Source organism: Sciurus vulgaris (assembly GCF_902686455.1).
Source record: "Sciurus vulgaris genome assembly, chromosome: 5".
Classification (NCBI taxonomy): domain Eukaryota; kingdom Metazoa; phylum Chordata; class Mammalia; order Rodentia; family Sciuridae; genus Sciurus; species Sciurus vulgaris.
This window is the reverse complement of record NC_136465.1, coordinates 5,508,169-5,535,913: the sequence shown is the minus strand read 5'-3', so window position 1 is coordinate 5,535,913 and position 27,745 is coordinate 5,508,169. Positions and strand designations below refer to the sequence as shown.

General features: G+C 49.4%; 1 long non-coding RNA gene across 1 annotated transcript in view; it reads left to right on the top strand.

Annotated features, from left to right (window-relative positions):
- The window catches only part of LOC306660663, a 781,776-nt gene extending 754,618 nt beyond the window's left edge, over positions 1-27,158 (top strand). Inside the window, exon 3 of the long non-coding RNA XR_013763703.1 lies at positions 26,937-27,158. This is a non-coding gene — a long non-coding RNA (uncharacterized lncRNA). The remainder of the gene's footprint in view (positions 1-26,936) is intronic.
- Positions 27,159-27,745: the final 587 nt, after the last annotated feature.

Here is a 27,745-nt window from a genome sequence, read left to right as displayed (position 1 = left end):
TTTCCCAATAATGCCACTCTCTCCTGCCTAAGGGGGAAACACTCAGGATTGTGGTGAGCTCTGTTCAAACCTCTGTGGGTCCCAGACTTGTCACAACCACCAGGACTTCCCTCTTGCACATACCACCAAAGCTCCTCTTGCCTCCCACATCGTGCTGAGTGGGCCCCTCCAGGCAGCAACCAAAGTCCCTGAAACCATCACCCTGGTCGCAGTTCCCAGTGTGGCCCTATGCTGAGCTGAGACCTGCACCCAATCCCTCAAACACTTACACTGCTGGACCCACGTGACCTGGACTCACTGTGCCCTGCAGTGAAGCCCCCTGCGCACGTGGCCATCCCCACCTGACACAGGACAGAAACCCTCAGCCTCCCTCAGACTCTCAGGCTGTTGTTGCTGAGAACACCCCTTCGCTTCTGCTGCCTCTGCCTTGGTTGTCATGGCCATGACATCACCACCCAGGTCCATGAGGACACAGATGAGAGTTTGAAGGGCAGAGGGGGGTGTGAGATGGACTCAGAACCAGGTCTGGCTCAGTCACTGAAGTGACCTCGCTGAACTCCTTGACTCCAGATGTTCTCATTGAAACTGAGTGTCAAATAGCCCTTTCCAGAAGCTTTTCCTCATGCAAAGATGTTTGTTTCCAAGATATGTTTGTAGTGCTAGGTGTAGCACATGAAGAGACTTACTGTCTGCTTCCTTCTGCATCTTTCTGAGTGGCCTTAGTCAGAGGGAGACGATTTTCTTCTGTCTCTCAGGAGGAACTCTTGCAAATGGGGAAGGGTGTGAAGGTGTTTTCAGACATATGACTGATGGGAGGGAGTGAAGACAAGCCACAGTGTGCCTCTTTGTGCGGGTGACCCAAACTCGCCAGGAGCATTAATCTCTGGACTGAGGCTGCACAAGGCACTGTTTCTAATGTCCTGACAGGAGGAACCGTCCCCAGTGCGCATGCACCTCCCCAAATTCTCCCTCACCCCTGCTGCCAGCTCTGGATTCTGACTCTGTGTCTGTGTCCACAGGTCTAAGGGCAGGAGTGTTCTGCCGCTGCAGAAGACCCAACTGCGAGTTCTTGGAGCGCACCGCAGGAGCCTGCAGACTCAATGGTGTCTATTACAGACTCTGCTGTCGCTGAGCTGAGTGTGGAGAACAACAGAGAAACAAGGCACAAGAAGCTTTGAGAGCTAGGAGGGAGCTGCTGTTTTACCTGGGCCCGGTATCAATTTCCATCCCCAACCCAAATAAACTCCTTGCTGCAAGCTCTCTGTGTTTGTGCTCCTTGGAAGCTCACTGTGTCTCAGTCAGGACCCTGTGGGCTCATCTGAAATGAAGTCCCTTTAAACAAAATGCTGGCTCCAAAGAGGAAAATCCAAGGACGAACACGGTTCAGGACCACACAGGTGACAAGGCTGAAACGTGCCACCTGTGCCTCGGCCTCCCTCTGTCCCTGAGCGAGGCCTTCAGATAATGTGGACTGGCCCTCCAAGACTGCTGCCGTGTGGCAGGCAGAGAGCTGCATGTCTGCTTCAGGTTTGCCATGACAAGGTCCAGAGAAACCGCCCTTCTCTCTTCCAAGGCTAGGCCCTCCTGAACACACTGCTCCCAATCTGCCTCTGAAGCCCTGGGCGGTGGTGGCCGCAGACAGAGCTGGCAGGCAGGAAGCTGGGCTGTTAGCAGGGTGGGCCCAGGTAGGAGAAGAGCAGAGTGCCCTCACTGGGACCCACTCATTGTCACACCACGGAGCACTTCTAATCCAGCGGGTGGGGACAATAGGGCTGGTTTCCAGAAGCACTCCAGCCACCATCAGGACTCAGGCCCACCTGGCCACATGCACCCTGGGGTGGCCTGCAGCTCTGGGAACCAGTCTCTGCCTGCAAAGTGCAGCTTCCAAAGAGCCCTAGGAAATTAAGAAGTCAGCGGTGGTCACTAAGGGACCAGACTTCACGTCCATGCTGCAGGGTGCTGAGCCTCAGAACTTCAGGAGGGCCTGTGAAGGCAGGATCCTGGTCTGAGGAAGGAGGGCTGAGCAGCGCCCTCTAGAGCCCAGAGTGGGGACCAGCATGGTCCAGGCTCCCCTCTGCCCTGGGTCCAAGGCCGCCCCCCAGCACACACAGGACCCTCACCTTCCCTACCTTGTCCTCCTCTTCTCATCCAAGATGTCACGCCCCTTCCTAAACCCGCACCTGTGAAGGGACAGTCCCAGTCATGACAAGGTGGGGTGTGACTGTACTCCTGTCAGGCCTCCCCTTCCCTCTCCAAGAAAACCACTGACCTTGGCCAACTTGCCACTGAGGCCTCCACACACCTGCCAGAAGTGGACCACAGGCCCTGTGAGGGGTCCAAGTGAGCCCCAGAGACTCACCTGACTCCACCCAGCACTTCCTGAGGGATCCCCACCTCAGGACTGGAGCTAGGGGGAGCCACGGCATGAATGGTACTCCTGCTGGTCTGGGCACTGGGTGAAGGACCAGGTCCTAGAGCCACAGAGACCACACACTGCCAAGAGAGGGCCAGTGTCCCAAGTGGGTGTACTGCCACCTAGTAGACACTGATGGTCAGACAGGGCCATGACCACCAGAACAAGCATTCCCAGAAGGCCAAGGGAAACAGGTCCCTTCCCATACCCACTCCACTGTACCACGGAGGAGGGTCTCAGCCCCAAACTGAGGGTCTGCCTGTGTGAGGAGGCCAGACAGGGCTCAGCAACACACTTGGGTGGGCAAGCAGACCCGGGACACCAGGGGACAAGGGAGTTGAGTGTGTGACAGAGGGACCAGCTCTCCCTGGGGACAGTGGGGGTCTACTTGGGGGTCTCCCTGGGAGGTCAGGCCTTCCTCAGCTTCTCCCACCTGCCATTGGCCTGTGGATTCCTGGTCCTTGGAGGAAGCTTCCACATCGCTCCTCAACTGTGGGTGGATGTGGCTATTCCAGCCTCCGCCTCAGGGCCGCAGGCCTCCCCCCAGGGTCCACCTGGCTCCCTCCCCAGCTGCCTTCTAATATTCCACGCTCTCACTGAGTTCAGTGTGATTCCAGGTTTAAACTGCACCTTCTTTCCCTGCTGCTCTCCATCCAGCTGTTCTTTTATCCTGCCCCATCCAGGTCAAAATGGGTCACATGACACACATTTTATTGGATTATTTTGTGTAGCACTTTTCTCCCTAAAATGGAATGCATGCTCTTCTTTTCTCACTTTGTTCGCAGATTTTTACTAAGTGACTAAAAAGAAGGATGTGTTGAAGAAAATAAATTTGATTAAACTAATTGTTATATACAGCGTCACAGAAAGGTATAAAATTATGTTATAACCTCACAACCTCATTGAAGGAAACTGAAGACACTAGATCTAAATCAGTTCATGTACCAGGTCATGTGCCTGTTCTCCTTTAACAAGCAATTAAAATCATTTGAGGCTAAAGTCAGGAAACATCCTAGACAATGTGCTTCTTCATGGACCATTAGCTGCGAATGAGGTGGACATTATTATGGCATGGAGTAGACCATAAAGAGCTGAGAAGGCAGGTGCGGTGGCACATGCCTGTAATCCAAGGAATCAAGAGGCTGAGGCAGGAGGATCACAAGTTTCAGGCCAGCCTCATCAACTACGTGAGGAACTAAGCAACTTAGTGAAACCTCATCTTCAAATAAAATATAAAAAGTGCCAGGTATGTGGCTCCGTGGTTAAGTGCTCCTGGGTTCAATTCCTAGTACAAAAAAAAAAAAAAAAAAAAAAAATGCTCAGAATAAATCTCAACCTGAAACACTACAGACGTGGGCAAGGTGGAGAGATGAGATGGGGTAGGGCAGAATTTGAGGGCGGAGAGCAAGAGAAAGGCCCGTGCAGGGTCAGGCGAATCCACGGCATTCGAGGAAGCCAAGCCTCAGGAGAGGAGAGTGACGAGGAGTGCACAGCACACATGGCCAGAAGCCCTGCCATCACGGGAAAGGCGCGATGGAGGACTGGACACCCTGCCTGCTCTGTGGATGCGGGGTCCCAACGGAGTGGCCTGTGGGGTGGCAATAACTTCCTAGTTTGGTGAATGACACAACCAACTCCAGGGACAGACAGGGGAGAAGGTGATTTCTCCCAACAATAAGTGCAACCTGCTTAGCCTCAAAAATAACGGAGCTGGTGACTAGAAGACAAATACACTAATTACCAACGACCTTCAAGACATTTTCTATCTCACATTAGCCACTCATACTGAGTGCAGGAACGTTCAACATCATCAAAATCACAAGAGGAACACTTTTACCTCTTTGTGGAACGTAAACCACTACAATCAATCTGGAAATCTGTATGGAGATTGACAAAGGACAAGGCATGGAGCACCCATGTGACCCAGGAACACCACCCGGAATTTATCCTGCAGAATTAACCTCAACTTACTGCAGTGATGCACTTATGCTCATGTGTAAAGCAGAAAAACTAACCAGAGCCAAACTAGGGAACAAGCCTAGGTGTCCATCAATGGATGAGTGGAGAAAGAAAATGTGCTGTATATACACAATGGAGTTTTACTGGGTCATAAACAAAATAGAAATTATGTTATTTGCAGAAAGACCTACAACTTGAGAACATCATGTTAAGTGAAAAAAGAGAAACTGAGAAGGTCACGGGTTGTATGACTTCTCTCATACGTGAAAGCTAGAGAGGAAAATGAAAGAAAGGTGGGGGTTCTATTTTTTGGGGAGGGACAGTTTTCCCAGTCTTCCGAGACAATAGTTCTGATTATTTAGTGAAAATTTTTGATTCCAGTAAAAATGTTAATGACATTCATTCAACACACAGAAAAGGTAAGATATCGTAATTTTTACATTAAATGTAAGACTTTTGAGTTTCAGCAAATGCTATGTCTAAATTCAAAGCATTAAGCATTTACCAGTGAAAAATGCACGTTTTAAAAAAAAATAGTGAAGTTGAAATAAATGCATTCAAGTTAACATAAATAAGTCCCTCATTTACTAGGAAAAGGGGGTAAAGACTAAGTCAAATGTGGAACCATCCTGTTGAAATGCAGTTATCCAAGGAGATCATGCCTCTGCTTCTGCGGCAGTTGGCAGCCTAGCTTCACAACACCAGTGACCCAATCACATTGACCAACACCCACACCAACATCCTCCAGGCCTTTCCAAGAACACCCAGCACTTCAACAGCCTCCTGCCTCTTGTTTCCAGAGAGCTGATTCCAACCCCTCTCCCTATTGCAAAGTCTTGACCCTATTGCAACAGTCCCATAAATTCTTCCTTCCCACTTTTGAAGTCTGGAGGGACAAGTTCTCCTGTAAGAATCAAGACTTTACTTTCACAGTGACTTGTAATAAAGACTCAAATTCATGGTGTGAAATGTGAAGGGTCAATAGATGTGTACCATGTGCAGTGATCAAATCAGGACAATTGGCATATTCGTCACTTACCACCTTTATCACTTCTTGGTGGTGAAACCTTTGAATTCCTCTCTGTTTTGAAAGATACAATATGTTATTTTCGACTACTGTGAGGCCCTTGTGCAATGGCACCCCAGAACTCACTCCTCCTCTGTCACTGTGCACCCAGTGACCAACATCTCCCCAGGCCCTGTCCAGTATCTGGTAGCCAGTGTTATACCCTCTATTTCTACAAGATCCACTTTTTAAATTCCACATATGAGCAACAATGTGTAGTACTGGACTTTTGCAGTGACTTATTTCTCTTGACCTAAGGAACCCCAGGTTCATTTCTAGTGCCACATGACAGGATTCTGCCTCTGTCCGGCTGAGTGAGATTCCAGTACATGTGAACCATTTTCTCTGTGCACTCACCTACTGAGGGGGTTCATAGGTGGATGCAGTCATTTGCTCTTGTGAACAGAGGCACAATGACCAAGGAACACAGGGACCTCTCCACATGCTGATTTTATTTCCATATTACTTTCTTTTTTATGCACTTGTGTTCTGAACTAAGTTTAAAACTTTAACTGGAATGTAAGTGATGACAAAAATATGGGCTTTGATGAGTCTTTGAATTTTTTCCCCTTCACCATTCAAATTCCCTTGACTCAATTCAGAACTGTGTCTGCACAGTTCCCATGCTCTGTATGGGAAAAGGTTCTTCATTCTAACATGGTCTGCTATTCACACTCCCAAACTCCCAGTTCTGTGACCCTGGATGACATTGACTCTCCCTACTCTGTAGGTGGGAGGTGTTTCTCGCACTTGGCTGAGCACTCAGTCACCCAGGGAGTCTGATGCCCAGGCTGCACCAAGAAAAACTAGGATCTGTTCTTAATTTCCTCCCTTGTGCAACCCAAGGTCTGTGTGTCTCATTCCCTCTGGTTGCTATTTCTCATACTTACCGTGGGTACTAGCATGTGTCTTGGAGTTGACCCCGAGAAACCCACTCCAGGTGAGTCAGCATGTTGCCTCCTGTGCCCAGGAATTTCCACAAGGAATTCTGACTTCACAGAGAGGTTGTCCAAGGACTTAAGGGATGAGTGAAATTGTTGCCCTCACCTTTCCTACTCTCTCTCTATCTGGATCATGCTTTGGCAGGGTTCTTCTGTGGTTGCAAAGCAAGTTGAGGACAACTCTACCTGGCCTAGTGCCTTAGCATCCAGAAGAAAAGATTTCTTTCCTTCCTCATGTATACAGGAAACCCCCACTCATCCAACCAACAATATCCTTCTGAATGTGTCCCCTAAGGAAGGTTATGGACCACACCTGGCTCCAATATTGTTCCTGCATCCCTAGGAATTGAACCAAGAATAGGTGAGATGTTGTTCATGAAAATATTCCAGAGTCCAGAATCTATGTCACTTAACCCCCATGTGGTATTTTTTATCCTTGGAAAAACCAGTGAGGATATTCAATCCCACTTCATCAACATTTTGAGGAAGCAAAAATTGACACAAAAAATGCACAAGTCCCACCACCCTGCAGGTCTTTGAAAATGCCCATTTCCTGGTGCTGAGTAAGTCCCACCCCAGAACTTAGTGGCCTGAAATAGTGCACATGTTTTAACTCACACTCATGGGCTTTCTCAGCTCCATGCAAAAAAGGATGATCTTCTGGGATATAGAAGTCACTGCATGATGACTTACCACAGGGCTGGCATCTATTGAGCTCAGACAGAGCTCAGTGTGAGGAGACAGAGATGATCTGGAGTAAGTTGACCCAGCTCCACAGGGAGGAGTTTATGATATGGTTACTAATGACTAGAGATAGGAGGCCTTTACCCACAGAAGATCTCAAACACTATATATCAGGGCACTTTCCCAGGAATCTCGTTGTCACTATTGCTGCTCCACCATGGCAAGTGGCCTCAGTTGCGGGCTCTATGTTCTCTCCATGGGACACCTGGGCTACCTCAAACCTGGCGGGTGGGTCCAGAGCGATATCTGTTCATCCACGTGCACTGGCATGATAAAATACTGTGTACCCCTGAGCTTGTTAACTACAAAAACTCATTTCTCACAATTGTGGAGCCTGTGAAGCCCAAGATGAAGGAGCCAGCAAAACCACTGTTCAATGAGGCCTGCTTTCTGGTTTATCAGTGGATCTCATGGATTTGGTGGAATGACAAGGCAGGTCCCTGGGTCGCTTTTGTAATGACCATAACTCCATCTATGAAGGAGCTGCTCTCTTGACCTCAACAAATACCATGCTCCATTTATTAATGTCATGCCTTTTGGGTTAAGATTTCTGCCTCTGAATTTTAGTGGGACACCAACATTGCCACCATAGCACTGTCCAGGAAAAAGAAGGTACAGAGGATTTTTGACTCCTAGGCTGGGCACAGAAGACAGGGTGGCAGCAGATGAGCCTCTTTCCTTGATCAGGAATTCAACAGGCCTCAATTGAAGAGTAGTTGACATCAACCTTCTTTCTAGAACAGCCATCAAAGAATTTGCCTCCTTGTCTTAAGACACCCAGGGTATTTATTTTTCCTAGGTTCTTGGAAAATTCGTGCAGACAACAAATACTGGAAATATGGAGAGTTTGGAAAAGGTGGATTAAAGTTGGGGAACATGGAGGAGAGGGAAGGCCCCGGCAGCATGGTTGTTTCCTCAGGGCCATACACAGTGCAGGATGAGGAGGCTCCGAGAAACTGAAAACCTGTGTGAATACAGGACGCATCCTCAGTGCACAGGGCAGCAGAGGGCACCCTGAGGAACGAGGAACATGGCCACAAATCTCTGTTCAGCTCCACCAAGCCTCTAAAAAACACATGCCAGGCCTGAGGGTCCTGTGCAGCCTCATCCCATGCTGGGCTTGCAGTGTCTGGTGGGGCCAGCGACAGCATGACCCAGGCTGGAGTCCTGTTTTCTTCTACAAGGCTCTGCTTTCTCACCTGCAACGTGCATATTCACCCACAGTTGCCCATGAATATTGGCCCCAAAAGGGCCAATATTCTGAAGAGTGTCCAGACTAAAACTTCAATATAATTCAATATGAATGTCAATTTAGCCACAAGCTATTAAAGTGCAGCCTACATGCCTGGGACTTGGTCTGGGTGGAAAGTCACGGGAGCACATCAGCTGCCATGGGGGTTCCAGAACGTCATGGAAATACAAGTCTTGTGCAGACTTTCAAAGGAAATGTTTTGTCTCTGCTTCAGTCCCAGCAATCAAGCAAAATGCAGCAGCAGAACAGGAAGAAAGAGAAGGAACCCTGGAGAACACGCATTCTGGTCCACTCTAGGCTTCACAGTCTCCGGATCACCTGCAGGAAGGAGGATCACAGGTGAGTCCTGGGCACAGACTCAGAACCTGGCATACACAGCAGGAGGAGGCATGGAGACAGAGGACCACATCTGGGGCCTGAGATTCCCAGGCCTATTGCAGTGCCTGCAAGGGGGTAGCAATCACAACATTGCAATGGGCCAGGGCAGCTGCAGCCCGGAGCCTCAGAACATGGCCCAGAGTTCCCTGTGACCTCTGAACTCATAAGTCACTCTCTGCACTACCTTGGGCCCCTGCCTGGGCCCCAACATGCCCCTGCTCTGGGACTCCTCCACCTGCTTCCTGTTCCTGGGCACCAGCCAGCTGTCTGCATGAATCGCCCTCCCATTGGTTTGCACAATAATCATAGGCTCCACAGCCTGGCATGGCCATGTCACCCCTGCCTACCATCTGTCTGCCCCACTAAAGCTCAGCACCCAGTGCTGGCCACTCTGTCACTCACATCAAGGAAGGATTTTGGGTTGGTGATGGAACTGCAGAGACAGGGGGTAACTGGAAGAGGTGACAGGACTGGAGGCTGGGAAATTACCAGTGGCTTGCATTTCTGATGGATCAGAAAGAAATGCTCTTTTGGGGGGACAGGGAGAGGCTATATTGCCATGGGGGAGGTCAGAGGGGAGCAGAGCCTCCCTACCCACTGAGGCACAACAGAACTCATCAGAAGTAGCTGGAGCCTGCCACCACAAAGCAGCTGTGCAAAGCCACATGAGCCACTTACCAGCAGGATGCCTGGGACAGGGTGGCACAAGAAATTCCTGCTGTGCACACCCACATTCTCCTGTTGGGTCAGAGTTTCCTGATCCCCAGCCCTGTCATCATGCTCAATGGCTGCTCACATGCACAGTGTGCTCTTGTGGGACCCTGTGTAGTTGGGGCAAGTCCTGTCCTACCTCTTCTTCCCCTGCTCAGGGGCTCCTGGTGGACATGCCCACCTAGGGCGGAGGCTGCGCAGATCCTCCTCTTCACCTTACCTCTTCCTCGCTGTGTGCCCTTGGGTACCCCGCTAGCCACCTGCTCCACGTCTCACCCGTCTCTACATCTCCAGCCATGATGTTCATCTTGTTCCCCTGGCAGTATTCCTCTTGGAGTGCTTGAGTTAAAACCCATAAAATGCCTGGGAAAATGCTGGAACACTGAGCAAAGCTCTTCTCACTAGCTAGGGCACCTCATCCAAGACTCACAGACCAGATGTGCCAGCTTCAGTAGCAAGCTTTCGGGAGCTCGGCCACTGGTGTGCAAATAAGAAGTGCAGACACAGGAAGCTGCTCCCTTGCTCATGGTTGACTGAGGGATCAAGGAATCAGGCCCTTCTATCCCTGGGACTGGTCATGGCTGCTCTGTCACACCATGGCCACTTTGACCTCACAGTCCAGCATGTGCTCACACAGCAGAAATAAAGGCAGCAAAGAAGCAAGCCAAAGACCCACTTCTGGAAGACCCCATGAAAGAAGACAGACCCTGCCAAAGGGCCCATGCCCCACACAGCTCTGATCAGGCCCTGCCACAAAGAAGGAGGGCAGGATGGTGGCTGAGGAGGCTGCTGTCGGGATGGTTGCTGCAGCAGGGACAGCCTCTGGGTCCCACACACGGCTCCAACAGCAGCTCTCACAGTGTCTCAGCCCACAGCCTGGCCCTCAGGGAGCTCCTTGGAATCCAGCATCTCCAGCTGACTACACTATGTGATAGCCAGTTGTCAGGCTGAGTCATGGCCCAACTCTGGGGTGGACACTGAGAAAAAAGCAGGTCTTACCCCAGGGTAGGTCCTGAGACTGATGTAGGACACTTTCCCACACAGTCCTTGAATTATAGCACTTCCCTTGATAAAATGCCAAGATCTGGACCAAAACACCTGTATGACAATGACAGATAGAATGGACCTTAAACAATTAACAACCTTCTGCCACATCTCTGCCAGGGCACCTTCCTCCACATGCGTAAACTGCAGAGAGTGAGTGGACAACCACCAATTTAGAGGCCCAGAGGCCACACATCTCCCCAAGAGCTGATGCCAACAGGCCCTTCACAGAGGACACAGAAGGAGTCACAAGCAATACTTTGCTGTACATGTGGGCCTCAGCTTGACATGGGAGGGACACGTAGGCATTGCCCTCCAAGTCTTCAGCAGGGTTGTAATGCCATGCCATGTTCAGGGCCCAGACACTGCTGTCAAGTCTCTGGGTGTCCTCTGGCCAAAGCAGCTGGCAAACTCCACTTGTCGCAACCAAATGCCAACCGTTAGCCCCAGCCACAATGCAGCAGGTCTAGTGGCTTGCCTTTCATGCCCTCATCCACTCTGCAAGGACAAACATTGTATGACAAGAACGTCCCCAGAGTTCCCTGGAGTCCACAGCAGGATTCAGCTACAGCTGTCCCAGGAGGGGTCTCCGAGGCTCTGTGCCAGGTCACAGTGGGTCCTGAGTTTTGTGTCCAGGACCCAGGCCTTCATCATTGACATTTCACCTCTGAAACCCAGGGCTAGATGTGGCCTAATGGCTACTCATGGGCCTCCGGATGTGTAGGCTCCTGGTGACCCAGATCCTCACACCCATTAGAAAGACAACTGCCTGCTGCACATAAACCACCTTGCCCCATTGCCACTGGGAGCAGGGTCCAGCTGTGCCACATGTCCCAGACTCCTCACCTTCTCTGGTCCTTTGGAAACGGTGCCTACAGGAGTGGCCCACCTGAAACAGTGGGGTTCTGCAAAGGACAGCGGGCAGGGTATCCCTGTTATCCATCCCCCTCCCACAAACCCACAGGAACTAGCCACAGTGGAGACCATGGATGTCTGCTGACCTGGGAAGGCCCTAGGAGAGCTGAGGGAAGGGAACAGGGGCCCACAGGTTCTCCATTCATAGGACAGATGTGGCCCCTGCCTTGGAGGGGAACAACTCCAACCCAGGAGCAAGGTGCTGTCAGCTAGCTTGCAGAGGAGGTGACTGTACCTGGGCAGTGGAGGATGCTATGGCCCAGAACCACACTCACTTTTACACCTTCCTGGGTCATGTGCAGTGGGCTGGTGATGTGACTGGGCCAATGGTCATGCAATTGCTTCAACTTTCAGGAAGGGCCACTCACCAGTTGGGTCCAGGTAGTGCAGACCCCGGTCAACCTGCAGGCCATGTGTCTCTGGAGCCTGAGCCACAGGTCCACAGCCCTGAAGCTGCTCTAGGACACAGGACGCAAGGCAGCCATATGGATGTGAAGATGACAACTCTCACTGGCTCCAGTCTCTACCCTGAGCAGAGTGACAGAACCCTGATGTCCCTCCTCAAAACCAGGAAACCAAAAGCCCTCTTTGTCCTTAAACTGGGACATGGTTTCTTCCAGGCTTCAGGCTCAGGCCTACAGCCTCGGGTGCTGGCAGAAGGTGTGACTCACTCCTTTATTTGAACTTTGCGGCCCTGGAAGAAGAGCCAGACCCCTCAGGTGCCTCCCAACTTGGCTCTAGCAGAGGACCTCCTTGTGACTGCAAATGCTGCCCTGGCCCTGAGCAGTGGCATGAGGCCTGGCACTGTCCTGCTCCCTGGGGCTCACATCCTCTCTGTGGTGGAAAACTGCCTCCTTGGGCCTCTCCCACCCACAGTGGGTACCATTCCCTATGCAGCAGCTAGCAGAGAACCTGTCCCAGCTTGTGTAGGCTTCTGCATGCAGAACTCCTCAGCAGAACATATGCTCTAATGTTCCTGACTTCCTCCTTTTGGATCACACAGTTTCTTCCACAGAGATCAGCACCAGGCTCCAGAGCAGCCATGGACCAGAAGAACTCCTTTCCACATAGCCTCATGCCCCCATGACACTGGTTTCCTGGGTCAACACATGATCTTCTACCTCCTTTAACCAAGCCTGAAGAATGGACCCCAGCTCAGCAAGATCCTTCCAAGAGCATAACCCATCCTACCTCTTGAACCTTGGCCACTGTGCACTAACACAATAGGGCCAGGCCCATCTTGATCATCATGGAAGAATCAGGGTCTTTTTTGCCTCTAGAGATAATATCATGTATATTTTCTCCAATAATAACATATCCCATAGCTTTAACACACCTACATATTACCATCAAACACCTAATGATGACCCTCAGGGACAAAGAGTAAGCTATGATCCCTTGGGACAGACAGCTCAGGCCTGCAGGCAAAGAGCAGGTCCCACATGATCTTCTTGGACCTATTTACCCAAGTGACGTGCAGCCTTCAGAGAAGCTCTGCTTTACCAGTTTTAAAGCTTGGGTGATATCTCCTTCTTGCCCACCAACACAAGCAATGGAGATTATTGCTCTGAGTCCCAGGGATGACTCACACTGGGTCACCAGTACGGAGAAGAATCCCTCAAATATTTGACATGGGCAACATCACACAAGACCACATGGAAGTATAATTCTGAGGCCCAACTGATGGCAGTGCTCCAGGAAGCCACTATGAAGTTTTGGCATAACCAATGCCCATGTGGGAGCACTGGTAAGACTCCCTAGTTATAACGAGGTGGCGTTCGTTATGGTGAGAATTGCTTGGACTCCGATGTGCAGTAGAGTTGAAGGGATGCTACTGGATGCCTTTCAGGAAACCTGCTAGAACAGGCCTCCCTGGCCAGAAGTTGTGCCCCAGGCTATAAATTCGAGGTGAGCTGGGAAGCTGTGAGAAGGGATGTCCCAGAGGCCTCAGATCTGAGGTAAGCCTGACATTTCAATGCCTCCTCATTAAATGGGTCCACTGGTACCAATGCTTCCACACGGCCAGGGCTCCAGGACCCCAGCTCAAGTCTCAGTGATGGGCAGCTGGCCCTCTGATGGCCAGACTTCCATCCTCGGTGGTCAGGGAGGCTGAGCAGCACCAACCCAGGCTGTGGTCCCAGGCCATGACCTCACATGCAGACAGGTGTCACAGTCATGCCAGGCTCCAAGATGTGCACAAGCCCCTGACACACGCTCCACGTGCATGAACAGATTCTGTGACTCAGGGAGCTTCACTGCAGGCTCCCCCCACTGCATCTATGAAGACCCCAGCAGAGAAGAGGCTTGTGCAGCACTGGGCAAAGCCAAGTGTGGGGGACACTCCACCAAGCGCGTCCCACGTTGCTTAGGCACCAAATTCCAGAGACCACCTCCCTTCTGGAGTGGACACCTGTGAAGATGACCCCAACCTGAAGAGCAAACACCTCTATCCAGGGCATTCCTGATGGACATGTCACTGCTGGAGGCCACTCCACCTAGCCCAAGAGGTCATCAAGGGAAAAGGGGCCTCACCAGAACTGGAGAGAACAGAGGATCTTGCGTACTGCTCTCACACCCTCTGCCTCATGCTGCAGAGGATACGGACCTGGGTAGCCAGAGAATATAGAGCCTGGAACGCCCAGTACCCTGACCTGGCAGTGCCACTTGCCCTAATTCATGCTTCCAAGTACCCAGAACATGGCCCCACTGAATGGCATTTTCTGAGACCACTGTTTGCCTTCAGGGACGCACCATTAGCTGTGCCCCCTACTGTGAGGAAACCCCAAGTCCTTGGCCAGGTGGGGAAGCTGCCCTTCTAGTTATGCAAAGCAGTGGAATTGGGAGATCCAGGCATTACAACTGCATTTCCCAATAATGCCACTCTCTCCTGCCTAAGGGGGAAACACTCAGGATTGTGGTGAGCTCTGTTCAAACCTCTGTGGGTCCCCAGACTTGTCACAACCACCAGGACATCCCTCTTGCACATACCACCAAAGCTCCTCTTGCCTCCCACATCGTGCTGAGTGGGCCCCTCCAGGCAGCAACCAAAGTCCCTGAAACCATCACCCTGGTCGCAGTTCCCAGTGTGGCCCTATGCTGAGCTGAGACCTGCACCCAATCCCTCAAACACTTACACTGCTGGACCCACGTGACCTGGACTCACTGTGCCCTGCAGTGAAGCCCCCTGCGCACGTGGCCATCCCCACCTGACACAGGACAGAAACCCTCAGCCTCCCTCAGACTCTCCGCTGTTGCTGCCAATTCTTCAGTCTGACGCCTCCACTTGACAGAGTTAGAGGGCTGCTTCTGAGGTGGACCTGCCGTTCAGTGCCCCCTGCTTACACCTAGGTGGCCTCTGGTCCCTCAACACAGTTTGATCCTGCACCTTGACCTAGGGACGTATCCCATCAAACTCGGTCCCGTAGACCTCTCCATCAGGTGTAAGATGGTAAAGAACGGTCTGTAGACATGAATGTCATTCTTACCATCTTACGTGTAACAGATGCTTGTTCTTCACTTCTGGCGATTGAAGCCAGGACCCCATGTGTGCTAGGCAAGTGCTTTACCTCTCAGCTAGGCCTGCAGCTCAACTGGAACATTTTAAAATGTACATGGTCTCCCTAAGACGTCCCAGCCGGGTAACTCACCTGCTGCAGGGCCTGTGCATCCAAAACACACAGTACTCACCTGTCATGCTGGGACAAGGCTGGCCTTTGAGACTGGCCAGCACTGGTTTGGATACAATGTCTTTGAACACACACCACCAAGTGAGGCCACCTATGAAGAGTCTGTCTTCCTTCATGGCAGCCTCCTTGAAGGCCATCAATCTCATGAGTTCTTGGCACAGATGGTCTGACAGGTCTTTAGTCCTGGCCTTTCCTTTAGTCAAGCAATGAGGGGCTGGTTCCCTCTGCAAAATGCATGCCACACGCACATCCATCAGTCAGGAGGCTCCACCACAGCCTTCCCAGCTAAGAATCACAGGCAAAGGTGGTACACAGCTCACCCGGGGCCCAGCATCTCCACTCTGCCACCAGATAGAATGGGCTCTCCTGTTAGACCCCAGGTCCTGGGGACGCTGATCAAGACCTGGAGTCTGAACCTTGCTGTTTGATCAAGGGCATTGACATGTTAGTCACCTTACAAATTGAGAACTCTGACATGCAGACCAGGATTTACTGGTGGCTTTTAACACTTCTTTGCTCTGATGCTTCAGCCTCAGATGCAAGTCCACCATCTCAGGAGGAATGAAGAAAGAGCAGCTAGTTCCTATCTAGACCTGGTCAAGATAAAGGACAAATATAAGATCTCCTTTTGGGGGCCCTGCTTCAACCCCACCATCAAAACTATTGTTCCACTGCCCTTGTGCAAGAGTTGTCGGAAGAACCAGTAGAAACCCAGAGAAATGACGACACCCCACAGCATAGCCCTTTAAATAGGGGAAGTGTGTCCTCTGAGTGTGAGGTTGCTGTAGCCTCAGGAGACCTGGGACTCAGGACTGCTCTCTGCCTGCTTCTGGTCGCCAAGCTAGCTGAGCGTCTGTGAGTAACACAAAGTTCCAGGGCTCTGCACTGTGCTAGTATCACTGACCTGGTGCAGTCGGGAAGCTAGGCTGCTTCACAGGAAGCCTGCTGCAAGGAGGCCCCACTGGGGTCTTCTGCAGGCCTCTGTTCTGCAGGCACAGGTTAGCAGCTTGCAGCTAAGTGAAGGTGGAGCTCAAGAAGCTCCAAACACAAGTACCTTAGGGTCCGTCCAGGTCAGGTAATTGTAGATTCTGAAAACGTTCTTGATTTTGAGAAATGTCTCTTCAGGTCCTCTGCTCATTTTTAATCAGGTTATTTCGCTTTTCCCACTGAGTGAGTCTGTGGCCTGTGTGTTTTGGACATTAATCCAGTATTGAGTATGTGCTTTGCATTTATTTTCTACCACTTGCCCGTTTGTCCCCATCTGTCTGGTGGTTCTGCTGTGGAGGCTGTGAGGGCTGAGACCACCCCATCACTCTGCTTTCACTTCTGCTGCCTCTGCCTTGGGTGTCAAGGCCACGACATCACCACCCAGGTCCATGGGCAAGAACTTCACCTCCGTGTGTGCTTCAGTCACCCGTGGGCTCAGGTCTTGTGTTGAGGGTTTAAATTCACTTGATGTGAGATGAAGATCCAATGTATATGAAATGATCTGGTCGGGCACTTTAGATCAAGAGACAAAGAGTCTCTCAGCTCAAGCAGGATGCAGAGTATTGAGGGTCTCCGCTTGGACAGCTGTCTACCTAGGAGCCCACTGAGCTCCTTCATCTCACCTGTGGCCTGCAGAGTCACTGTGAAGTGCACTCTGCTCCAGCAGGAGCCTGCTCACCCCAGGACCCCACAACCCCCTTCGGCAGGGGATAACAGCCCTGAGCCCTGACAGAGCTAACCTACCCCAGTGTGGACAAGAGTCTTGGAATATTAACAACTTAATATACAGACAAGTGGGAAATGGGACATTTAAGTGGGAAATAGAAAACAGAGCAGAGCCTGTGTCACCACTGTCAGCTTGAGCTGAGGACCCGAGGGACCAGGGCGCCCTCCCTCCTTCCAACGCCCCTTCCCTGGCTCAGCCTGGGCTGCGAGCCTGTGTCACACCCCTGTCAATGCACCTACTCCCACTCCACACACTCAGGCTCCTGCCTCCTCTCCAGGTGACTCCAGCCATGAGGACCCTCGCCCTCCTCGCTGCCCTTCTCCTGCTGGCCCTCCAGGCCCAGGCTGAGCCTCTCCCAGGAAATGCTGAGGAGGCCCCAGACCAGGAGCAGTGGGGGGAAGATGAGCAGACCCCAACCATCTCCTTTACAGGGCACGGGAACTCTGCTGAGGACACAGGTGAGAGCTTGAAGGGCAGAGGGGGGTGTGAGATGGACACAGAACCAGGCCTGGCTCCGTCACTAAAGTGACCTCGCTGAACTCCTAGACTCCAGATGTTCTCATGGAAACTGAGTGTCAAATAGCCCTTTCCAGAAGCTTTTCCTCATGCAAAGATGTTTGTTTCCAAGATATGTTTGTAGTGCTAGGTGTAGCACATGAAGAGACTTACTGTCTGCTTCCTTCTGCATCTTTCTGGGTGGCCTTAGTCAGAGGGAGACGATTTTCTTCTGTCTCTCGGGAGGAACTCTTGCAAATGGGGAAGGGGTGTGAAGCTATATTCAGACATATGACTGATGGGAGGGAGTGAAGACAAGCCACAGTGTGCCTCTTTGTGCGGGTGACCCAAACTCGCCAGGAGCATTAATCTCTGGACTGAGGCTGCACAAGGCGCTGTTTCTAATGCCCTGACAGGAGGAACCATCCCCAGTGCGCATGCACCTCCCCAAGATCTCCCTCACCCCTGCTGCCAGCTCTGGATTCTGACTCCGTGTCTGTGTCCACAGGTCTAAGGGCAGGCATGTTCTGCCGCTGCAGAAGACCCAACTGCGAGTTCTTAGAGCGCCCCGCAGGAGCCTGCAGACACAATGGCGTCTATTACAGACTCTGCTGTCGCTGAGCTGAGTGTGGAGAACAACAGAGAAACAAGGCACAAGAAGCTTTGAGAGCTAGGAGGGAGCTGCTGTTTTACCTGGGCCCAGCATCAATTTCCTTCCCCAACCCAAATAAACTCCTTGCTGCAAGCTCTCTGTGTTTGTGCTCCTTGGAAGCTCACTGTGTCTCAGTCAGGACCCTGTGGGCTCATCTGAAATGAAGTCCCTTTAAACAAAATGCTGGCTCCAAAGAGGAAAATCCAAGAATGAACACGGTTCAGGACCACAGAGGTGACAAGGCAAAAACGTGCCACCTGTGCCTCGGCCTCCCTCTGTCCCTGAGCGAGGCCTTCACATAAGGTGGACTGGCCCTCCAAGACTGCTGCCGTGTGGCAGGCAGAGACCTCCCTCTCCGCTTCAGGATGCCATGACAAGGTCCAGAGAAACCGCCCTTCTCTCTTCCAAGGCTAGGCCCTCCTGAACACACTGCTCCCAATCTGCCTGTGAAGCCCTGGGCAGTGGTGGCTGCAGACAGAGCTGGAAGGCAGGAAGCAGGGCTGTTAGCAGGGTGGGCCCAGGTAGGAGAAGAGCAGAGTGCCCTCACTGGGACCCACTCATTGTCACACCACGGAGCACTTCTAGACCAGCGGGTGGGGACAATAGGGCTGGTTTCCAGAAGCACTCCAGCCACCATCAGGACTCAGGCCCACCTGGCCACATGCACCCTGGGGTGGCCTGCAGCTGTGGGAACCAGTCTCTGCCTGCAAAGTGCAGCTTCCAAAGAGCCCTGGGAAATGAAGAAGTCGGCGGTGGTCACCAAGGGACCAGACTTCACGTCCATGCTGCAGGGTGCTGAGCCTCAGAACTTCAGGAGGGCCAGTGAAGGCAGGATCCTGGTCTGAGGAAGGAGGGCTGAGCAGCGCCCCCTAGAGCCCAGAGTGGGGACCAGCATGGCCCAGGCTCCCCTCTGCCCTGGGTCCAAGGCCGCCCCCCAGCACACACAGGACCCTCACCTTCCCTACCTTGTCCTCCTCTTCTCATCCAAGATGTCACGCCCCTTCCTAAACCCGCACCTGTGAAGGGACAGTCCCAGTCTTGACGAGGTGGGGTGTGACTGTACTCCTGTCAGGCCTCCCCTTCCCTCTCCAAGAAAACCACTGACCTTGGCCAGCTTGCCACTGAGGCCTCCACACACCTGCCAGAAGTGGACCTGTGAGGGATCCAAGTGAGCCCTAGAGACTCACCTGACTCCACCCAGCACTTCCTGAGGGATCCCCAGCTCAGGACTGGAGCTAGGGGGAGCCACGGCATGAATGGTACTCCTGCTGGTCTGGGCACTGGGTGAAGGACCAGGTCCTAGAGCCACAGAGACCACACACTGCCAAGAGAGGGCCAGTGTCCCAAGTGGGTGTACTGCCACCTAGTAGACACTGATGGTCAGACAGGGCCATGACCACCAGAACAAGCATTCCCAGAAGGCCAAGGGAAACAGGTCCCTTCCCACACCCATTCCACTTTACCACGGAGGAGGGTCTCAGCCCCAAACTGAGGGTCTGCCTGTGTGAGGAGGCCAGACAGGGCTCAGCGACACCCTTGGCTGGGCAGGCAGACCCGGGACACAGGGGACAAGGGAGTTGAGTGTCTGACAGAGGGACCAGCTCTCCCTGGGGACAGTGGAGGTCTACTTGGGGGTCTCCCTGGGAGGTCAGGCCTTCCTCTGCTTCTCCCACCTGCCACCGTCCTGTGGATTCCTGGTCCTTGGAGGAAGCCTCCACATCGTTCCTCAACTGTGGGTGGATGTGGCTATTCCAGGCTCCGCCTCAGGGCCGCTGGCCTCTACCCAGAATGCACCTGGCTCCCTCCCCAGCTGCCTTCAAATATTCCACGCTCTCACTGAGTTCAGTGTGATTCCAGGTTTAAACTGCACCTTCTTTCCCTGCTGCTCTCCATCCAGCTGTTCTTTTATCCTGCCCCATGCAGGTCAAACCGGGTCACATGACACACATTTTATTGGATTATTTTGAGTAGCACTTTTCACCCTAAAATGGAATGCATGCTCTTCTTTTTTCACTTCGTTCTCAGATTTTTACTATGTGACTAAAAAGTAGGATGTGTTTAAGAAAATAAATTTGATTAAATTAATTGTTATATACAGCGTCACAGAAAGGTATAAAATTATGTTATAATCTCTCAACCTCATTGAAGAAAACTGAAGACAGAATATCAAAAACAGTTCATGTACCAGGTCATGTGCCTGTTCTCCTTTAACAAGCAATTAAAATCTTTGAGGCTAAAGAAAGGAAATATCCTAGACAACGTGCTTCTTCATGGACCATTAGCTGAGAAATGAGGTGGACATAATTATGGCATGGAGTAGACCTTAAAGAGCTGAGAAGGCAGGAATGGTGGCACATGCCTGTAATCCCAGGGGAACAAGAGACTGAGCCAGGAGGATCGCAAGTTTGAGGCCAGCCTCAGCAACCAAGTGAGGACCTAGGCAACTTAGTGAAACTTCATCTTGATATAAAATATTAAAAGTACCAGGTATGTGGCTCCATGGTTAAGTGCTCCTGGGTTCAACTCCTAGTACAAAGAAAAAAAAATGCTCAGAGTAAATCTCAACCTGAAACACTACAGACGTGGGCAAGGTGGAGAGATGAGATGGGGTAGGGCAGAATTTGAGTGTGGAGAGCAAGAGAAAGGCCCGTGCAGGGTCAGGCGAATCCGCGGCATTCGAGGAAGCCAAGCCTTAGGAGAGGAGAGTGACGAGGAGTGCACAGCACACATGGCCAGAAGCCCTGCCATCACGGGAAAGGCTTGATGGAGGACTGGACACCCCGCCTGCTCTGTGGATGCGGGGGCACAACAGAGTGGCCTGTGGGGTGGCAATAACTTCCTACGTTGGTGAATGACACAACCAACTCCAGGGACAGACAGAGGAGAAGGTGATTTCTCCCAACAATAAGTGCAACCTGCTTAGCCTCAAAAATAACGGAGCTGGTGACTAGAAGACAAATACACTAATTACCAACGACGTGCAAGACATTTTCTATCTCACATTAGCCACTCATACTAAGTGCAGGAACGTTCAACATCATCAAAATCACAAGAGGAACACTTTTACCTCTTTGTGGAACGTAAACCACTACAATCAATCTGGAAATCTGCATGGAGGTCCACAAAGGACAAGGCATGGAGCACCCATGTGACCCAGGTACACCACCCGGAATGTATCCTGCAGAATTAACCTCAACTTACTGCAGTGATGCACTTATGCTCATGTGCAAAGCAGAAAAACTAACCAGAGCCAAACTAGGGAACAAGCCTAGGTGTCCATCAATGGATGAGTGGAGAAAGAAAATGTGCTGTATATACACAATGGAGTTTTACTGGGTCATAAACAAAATAGAAATTATGTTATTTGCAGAAAGACCTACAACTTGAGAACATCATGTTAAGTGAAAAAAGAGAAACTGAGAAGGTCACGGGTTGTATGACTTCTCTCATACGTGAAAGCTAGAGAGGAAAATGAAAGAAAGGTGGGGTTCTATTGACTTGGGGAGGGACAGTTTTCCCAGTCTTCCGAGACAATAGTTCTGAATAATTAGTTAAAATTTTTGATAGCAGTAAAAATGTTAATGACATTCATTCAACACACAGAAAAGGTAAGATATCGTAATTTTTACATTAAATCTAAGACTTTTGAGTTTTAGCAAATGCTACATCTAAATTCAAAGCATTAAGCATTTACCAGTGAAAAATGCACGTTTTTTTAAAAAATAGTAAAGTTGAAATAAATGCATTCAAGTTAACATAAATAAGTCCCTCATTTACTAGGAAAAGGGGGTAAAGACTAAGTCAAATGTGGAACCATCCTGTTGAAATGCGGTTGTCCAAGGAGATCATGCCTCTGCTTCTGTGGCAGTTGGCAGCCTAGCTTCACAACATCAGTGACCCAATCACATTGACCAACACCCACACCAACATCCTCCAGGCCTTTCCAAGAACACCCAGCGCTTCAACAGCCTCCTGCCTCTTGTTTCCAGAGAGCTGATTCCAACCCCTCTCCCTATTGCAAAGTCTTGACCCTATTGCAACAGTCTCATAAATTCTTCCTTCCCACTTTTGAAGTCTGGAGGGACAAGTTCTCCTGTAAGAATCAAGACTTTACTTTCACAGTGACTTGTAATAAAGACTCAAATTCATGGTGTGAAATGTGAAGGGTCAATAGATGTGTACCATGTGCAGTGATCAAATCAGGACAATTGGCATATTCGTCACTTACCACCTTTATCACTTCTTGGTGGTGAAACCTTTGAAATCCTCTCTGTTTTGAAAGATACAATATGTTATTTTCGACTACTGTGAGGCCCTTGTGCAATGGCACCCCAGAACTCACTCCTCCTCTGTCACTGTGCACCCAGTGACCAACATCTCCCCAAGCCCTGTCCAGTATCTGGTAGCCAGTGTTATACCCTCTATTTCTACAAGATCCACTTTTTAAATTCCACATATGAGCAACAATGTGTAGTACTGGACTTTTGCAGTGACTTATTTCTCTTGACCTAAGGAACCCCAGGTTCATTTCTAGTGCCACATGACAGGATTCTGCCTCTGTCCGGCTGAGTGGGATTCCAGTACATGTGAACCATTTTCTCTGTGCACTCACCCACTGAGGGGTCACAGGTGGATGCTGTCATTTGCTCTTGTGAACAGAGGCACAATGACCAAGGAACACAGGGACCTCTCCACATGCTGATTTTATTTCCATATTACTTTCTTTTTTATGCGTTTGTGTTCTGAACTAAGTTTAAAACTTTAACTGGAATGTAAGTGATGACAAAAATATGGGCTTTGATGAGTCTTTGAATTTTTTCCCCTTCACCATTCAAATTCCCTTGACTCAATTCAGAACTGTGTCTGCACAGTTCCCATGCTCTGTATGGGAAAAGGTTCTTCATTCTAACATGGTCTGCTATTCACACTCCCAAACTCCCAGTTCTGTGACCCTGGATGACATTGACTCTCCCTACTCTGCAGGTGGGAGGTGTTTCTCGCACTTGGCTGAGCACCCAGTCGCCCAGGGAGTCTGTTGCCCAGGCTGCACCAAGAAAAACTAGGATCTGCTCTTAATTTCCTCCCTTGTGCAACCCAAGGTCTGTGTGTCTCATTCCCTCTGGTTGCTATTTCTCATACTTACCGTGGGTACTAGCATGTGTCTTGGAGTTGACCCTGAGAAACCCGCTGCAGCTGACTCAGCACATTGACTTCTGTGCCTGGGAATTTCCAAGGAATTCTGACTTCACAGAGAGGTTGTCCAAGGACTTAAGGGATGAGTGAAATTGTTGCCCTCACCTTTCCTACTCTCTCTCTATCTGGATCATGCTTTGGCAGGAGTCTCCTGTGGTTGCAAAGCAAGTTGAGGACAACTCTACCTGGCCTAGTGCCTTAGCATCCAGAAGCAAAGATTTTTTTTCCTTCCCCTTGGATCCCGGAAACCCCACTCGCCCAGACATCAATGTCCTTCTGAATGTGTCCCTTAAGGAAGGTTCTGGACCACACCTGGGTCCAATATTATTCCTGCATCCCTAGGAATTGGACCAAGAATAGGTGAGATATTGTTCATGAAAATATTCCAGGGTCCAGAATCTATGTCACTTAACCCCAATGTGTTATCTTTTATCCTTGGAAAAACCAGTGAGGATATTCAATCCCACTTTGTCAACATGTTGGCGAAGCAAAAATTGACCCCAAAAACGCACAAGTCCCAACTCTCTGCAGGCCATCGAAAATGTCCATTTTCAGGCTGCTGGATAAGAACACACCCGAGAACTTAGAAACCAGAAATAGTGCACAAGTTTTTACTCATACTCTTCCAACATGGGCTCTCACAGCTCTGAGCACAAAAGGGGTGTTCTTCTGGGATCTAGAAGTCACTGCACGATGACTTACCACAGGGCTGGCATCTACTGCTGGCTACCATCTGGTAGCTCCTACAGGGCTCAGCGTGCAGAGACAGGGATGGACTGGAGTGAGTTGACCCTGCTCCAGGGAGGAATTTATGATATGGTTTCTAATGACTAGAGATAGGAGGCCTTTAACCACAGAAGATCTCAAACACTATATATCAGGGCACTTTCCCAGGAATCTCGTTGTCACTATTGCTGCTCCACCATGGCAAGTGGCCTCAGTTGCGGGCTCTATGTTCTCTCCATGGGACACCTGGGCTACCTCAAACCTGGCGGGTGGGTCCAGAGCGATATCTGTTCATCCACGTGCACTGGCATGATAAAATACTGTGTACCCCTGAGCTTGTTAACTACAAAAACTCATTTCTCACGATTGTGGAGCCTGTGAAGCCCAAGATGAAGGAGCCAGCAAAACCACTGTTCAATGAGGCCTGCTTTCTGGTTTATCAGTGGATCTCCTGGATTTGGTGGAATGACAAGGCAGGTCCCTGGGTCGCTTTTGTAATGACCATAACTCCATCTATGAAGGAGCTGCTCTCTTGACCTCAATGAATACCATGCTCCATTTATTAATGTCATACATTTTGTGTTAAGATTTCAGTCTCCGAATTTTACTGGGACACCAACATTGCCACCATAGCACTTTCCAGGAAAAAGAAGGTACAGAGAATTTGTGACTCCTAGGCTGGGCACAGAAGACAGTGCGGCAGCAGGTGAGACTCTTTCCTTGATCAGGAATTCAACAGGCCTCAATTGAAGAGTAGTTGACATCAACCTTCTTTCTAGAACAGCCATCAAAGAATTTGCCTCCTTGTCTTAAGACACCCAGGGTATTTATTCCTTCCTAGTTTCTTGGAAAATTCATGCAGAGAAAAAATACTGAAGATATGGAGAGTTTGGGAAAGGTGAATTAAAGTTGGGGAACAGGGAGGAGAGGGAAGTCCCTGGCAGCATGGTTGTTTCCTCAGGGCCATGCACACTGCAGGATGAGGAGGCTCCGGGAAGCTGAAAACCTGTGTGAAGACAGGACGCATCCTCAGTGCACAGGGCAGCAGAGGGCACCCTCAAGAACGAGGAATATGGTCCCAACTCCCTATTTTTCCACCAAGCCCCCGACACACACATGCCAGGCCTGAGGGTCCTGTGCAGCCTCATCCTGATACCGCCGTTTACCGGTGACAAGTTCTGCTCCTTCTAATGTTGAAGATTGAACACTAGAGAAGTACGCCAAGGCAAGCATATTAAGCAGGTTTTATTTAACGGTAAAAATACAGACTTCTCCCGGAAGGGAGAAGGGGGCCATGGCTGATGATGTAAAGTCCCAAGAAGTGAGTGCACCCTACATCTTTTATAGGTTAAATTCTCTTTTGTTCTCCAGTTCTCTCCCCCCTTATCTCTCCTTCCTGCCTATGTGACTAGGCCTGGTTTTTCTTTAAGTGAAAAGCCATGGGCAGGGGGAGGGCCAAGGTGATTCAGGCAGGCAAGGGCCCAGGGGGCATTAATTAGCAGCTCCTGGCTTGCAGTTCTTGATAAAGGCAGGTAAATTTGGTAATCAATGGCCTCGGAGATCCTTGACATTCCATTCTTCCAGGGGCAGTCTCCAACTTCCAGAGGCAGATGGCTTCATGGCTTCATTTCCTTGAATTGACCCGATTCCCTATTTCTACACTAACTACCTGTCCTTAATTCTGGCTTCATTCCCCCCTTTTGCATTAGGAACTCCTAACTGCTTGTTAAGGAAATGAAAGGGGGCGTCAGTCGTTCTGGCTGCTTCAAAGCTGAAAGGGGGCAGCGAGGGGCAAGCAGTTTGGAGTTCCTTTTTCAAAAAACCAGGTCAATCAAGGGGTCCAAGGAAGAAGTCTGATTGGGGAAGAACAGGTTGCAAAGTCATCTGGGGGTGGGTGCTTCTATGATAGAAGAACAAAAAGACATGAGTACTGAAATGAGATTAATACAAAGTAAATGTTGCAGCATCTGAAACCTGCCACTGAGTATCATGAAAATGACAGAAGTCAATCTCTCACCAGGAGGTGGAAGAACTAAGAAATTATTCCCATAACTAGGCCTAGCAAAGGCTGGAGAGGACAAGGCCTTTATTTGGGGACTTTAACATTGTCCAGGTTATCAGGAATGTAAACACAACATTAACTCTTAATGTCATTGATGTCCCCAGAAAATATAGTTAAGCTACTTAATGTCATCTGATTTTGTAAAATATCCCTTTATTGGTATAACCTGTGTTTAGTAGAGATCTCTCTACTTCTGTTACTTAGGAATAGATAATCATACGAGCAAACATAGATTAAGTCTACCTGTGTAGCTTAGAAAGTTCTTAAACTGACTAAAAACTTCTGACTCTGGCAGTTTCTCTTGATAGTTATCAGGCACATTTGCTGAAGAATCTTTCTTTCATTTGTAGCTTCCAGTCTTTATTTTTGTGGGCTAGTACAAGTGTACATTTTAAGTTACATTTAACTATTATTTCTTTTAAATGCCCAAGAATGGCTATATTTTGGTTTTTACTGTTTTGTTGGGTGTCTAAGATCAAGCTGGTCAAATTGACCTGGTTCCTGTCTTGTTAAAGAGTCAGCTGAGTTCCCACAGGGGTCACTCATAGAGAACTTAAGAGCGGCTTTCTAGTTCCACCAGTGACTCTGGTTAGGCAGGGTCTCCTTGATGAGGTGACTTCCTTTGGAAGCATGAAGGGATGTCTCCCTTTTTCCATGACCCTCATCTGCAGCAGATGTACTGAGTGATTTTTCATCCTCTGGTCTCAACAATCTCCTTGATCAGGAGGTTGCGTGACCCAGAATTGCAATGCTCCTTAGAGAAGTTTTCTTAATCCCTGGGTTCAGGCTGACTTTGAGGGCAAGACCCAAATATGGACTTTTCTTGACCTCTGTATTTAACTCCAATCTCTAAGTTTGATCTTAGTCATCCAGCAAGCCAGTCTTACCACTTATAAAGTAAGAGTACTGGGCTTTAACTTCAATGTCTATAACTTTACAATTATTTACTCTTTTATCTAACTGGAGTCTGCATTAGTACTGGAAGTCACCACTATTTGTTCTATAGGTGATGGCTTATTATCACAAGTTACCTAGGTTGTGTGTTCTTGAAGCAGCTACTTCTGCAAAACATTAACAGGTAACAGTTTTACAAAATGAAATTAGCAAGAGTAAAAATATATTCTGCTTGTATAATAGCTATCTTGAATTTTGACTGAGAACCACATTATATCCCCTATTTGAGATCATAGTAATTTTACAACAAAAACCAATTTTTTGACTATAACTTTAAATAGCTGAAGTCTGACTTATTTTGGAGTCATTCTAACATGCAGTAAGGTGGGAGGCAGAGCCTTATCTCAGGTAAGGCGTGGCTTTTTACAGATCTTAAGTGTTCTAATTCTGATGTTGATTTTTGCTTCTTTCTTAAATGTCACTTTAAGAAGTTTACGTATATTGTTTCCTGAGTCTATATGAACACTAGTTAAAACAATTTAACATTATATCTAGAACATGAATCAAAGAAAGGCTGAGAGAGCTTTTAACTTTTCTTTTGTGCGTCAAAGTGGCAAAATGTTTTCATGTTTCACAATATTAATCTTTAAACAAGTCAGGCTCTAACTTTTATAAATATATTTATATTTGAGATTCTTTATCTCAGTGTAAAAAGTAACAAATTTTACACATACCCCATTGATAACAGGTCCTATAATAGAACATTAAATGATAGAAATTAATTCCCAATAAAATTTACTCTTTATAAGTTTAAAATTACCATTACAGACAAGTTTAATATGGAAATAACAGCTTGATAAATTCCCTGCTTTAAAAACTTGTGTACCTGAAAAATATGAA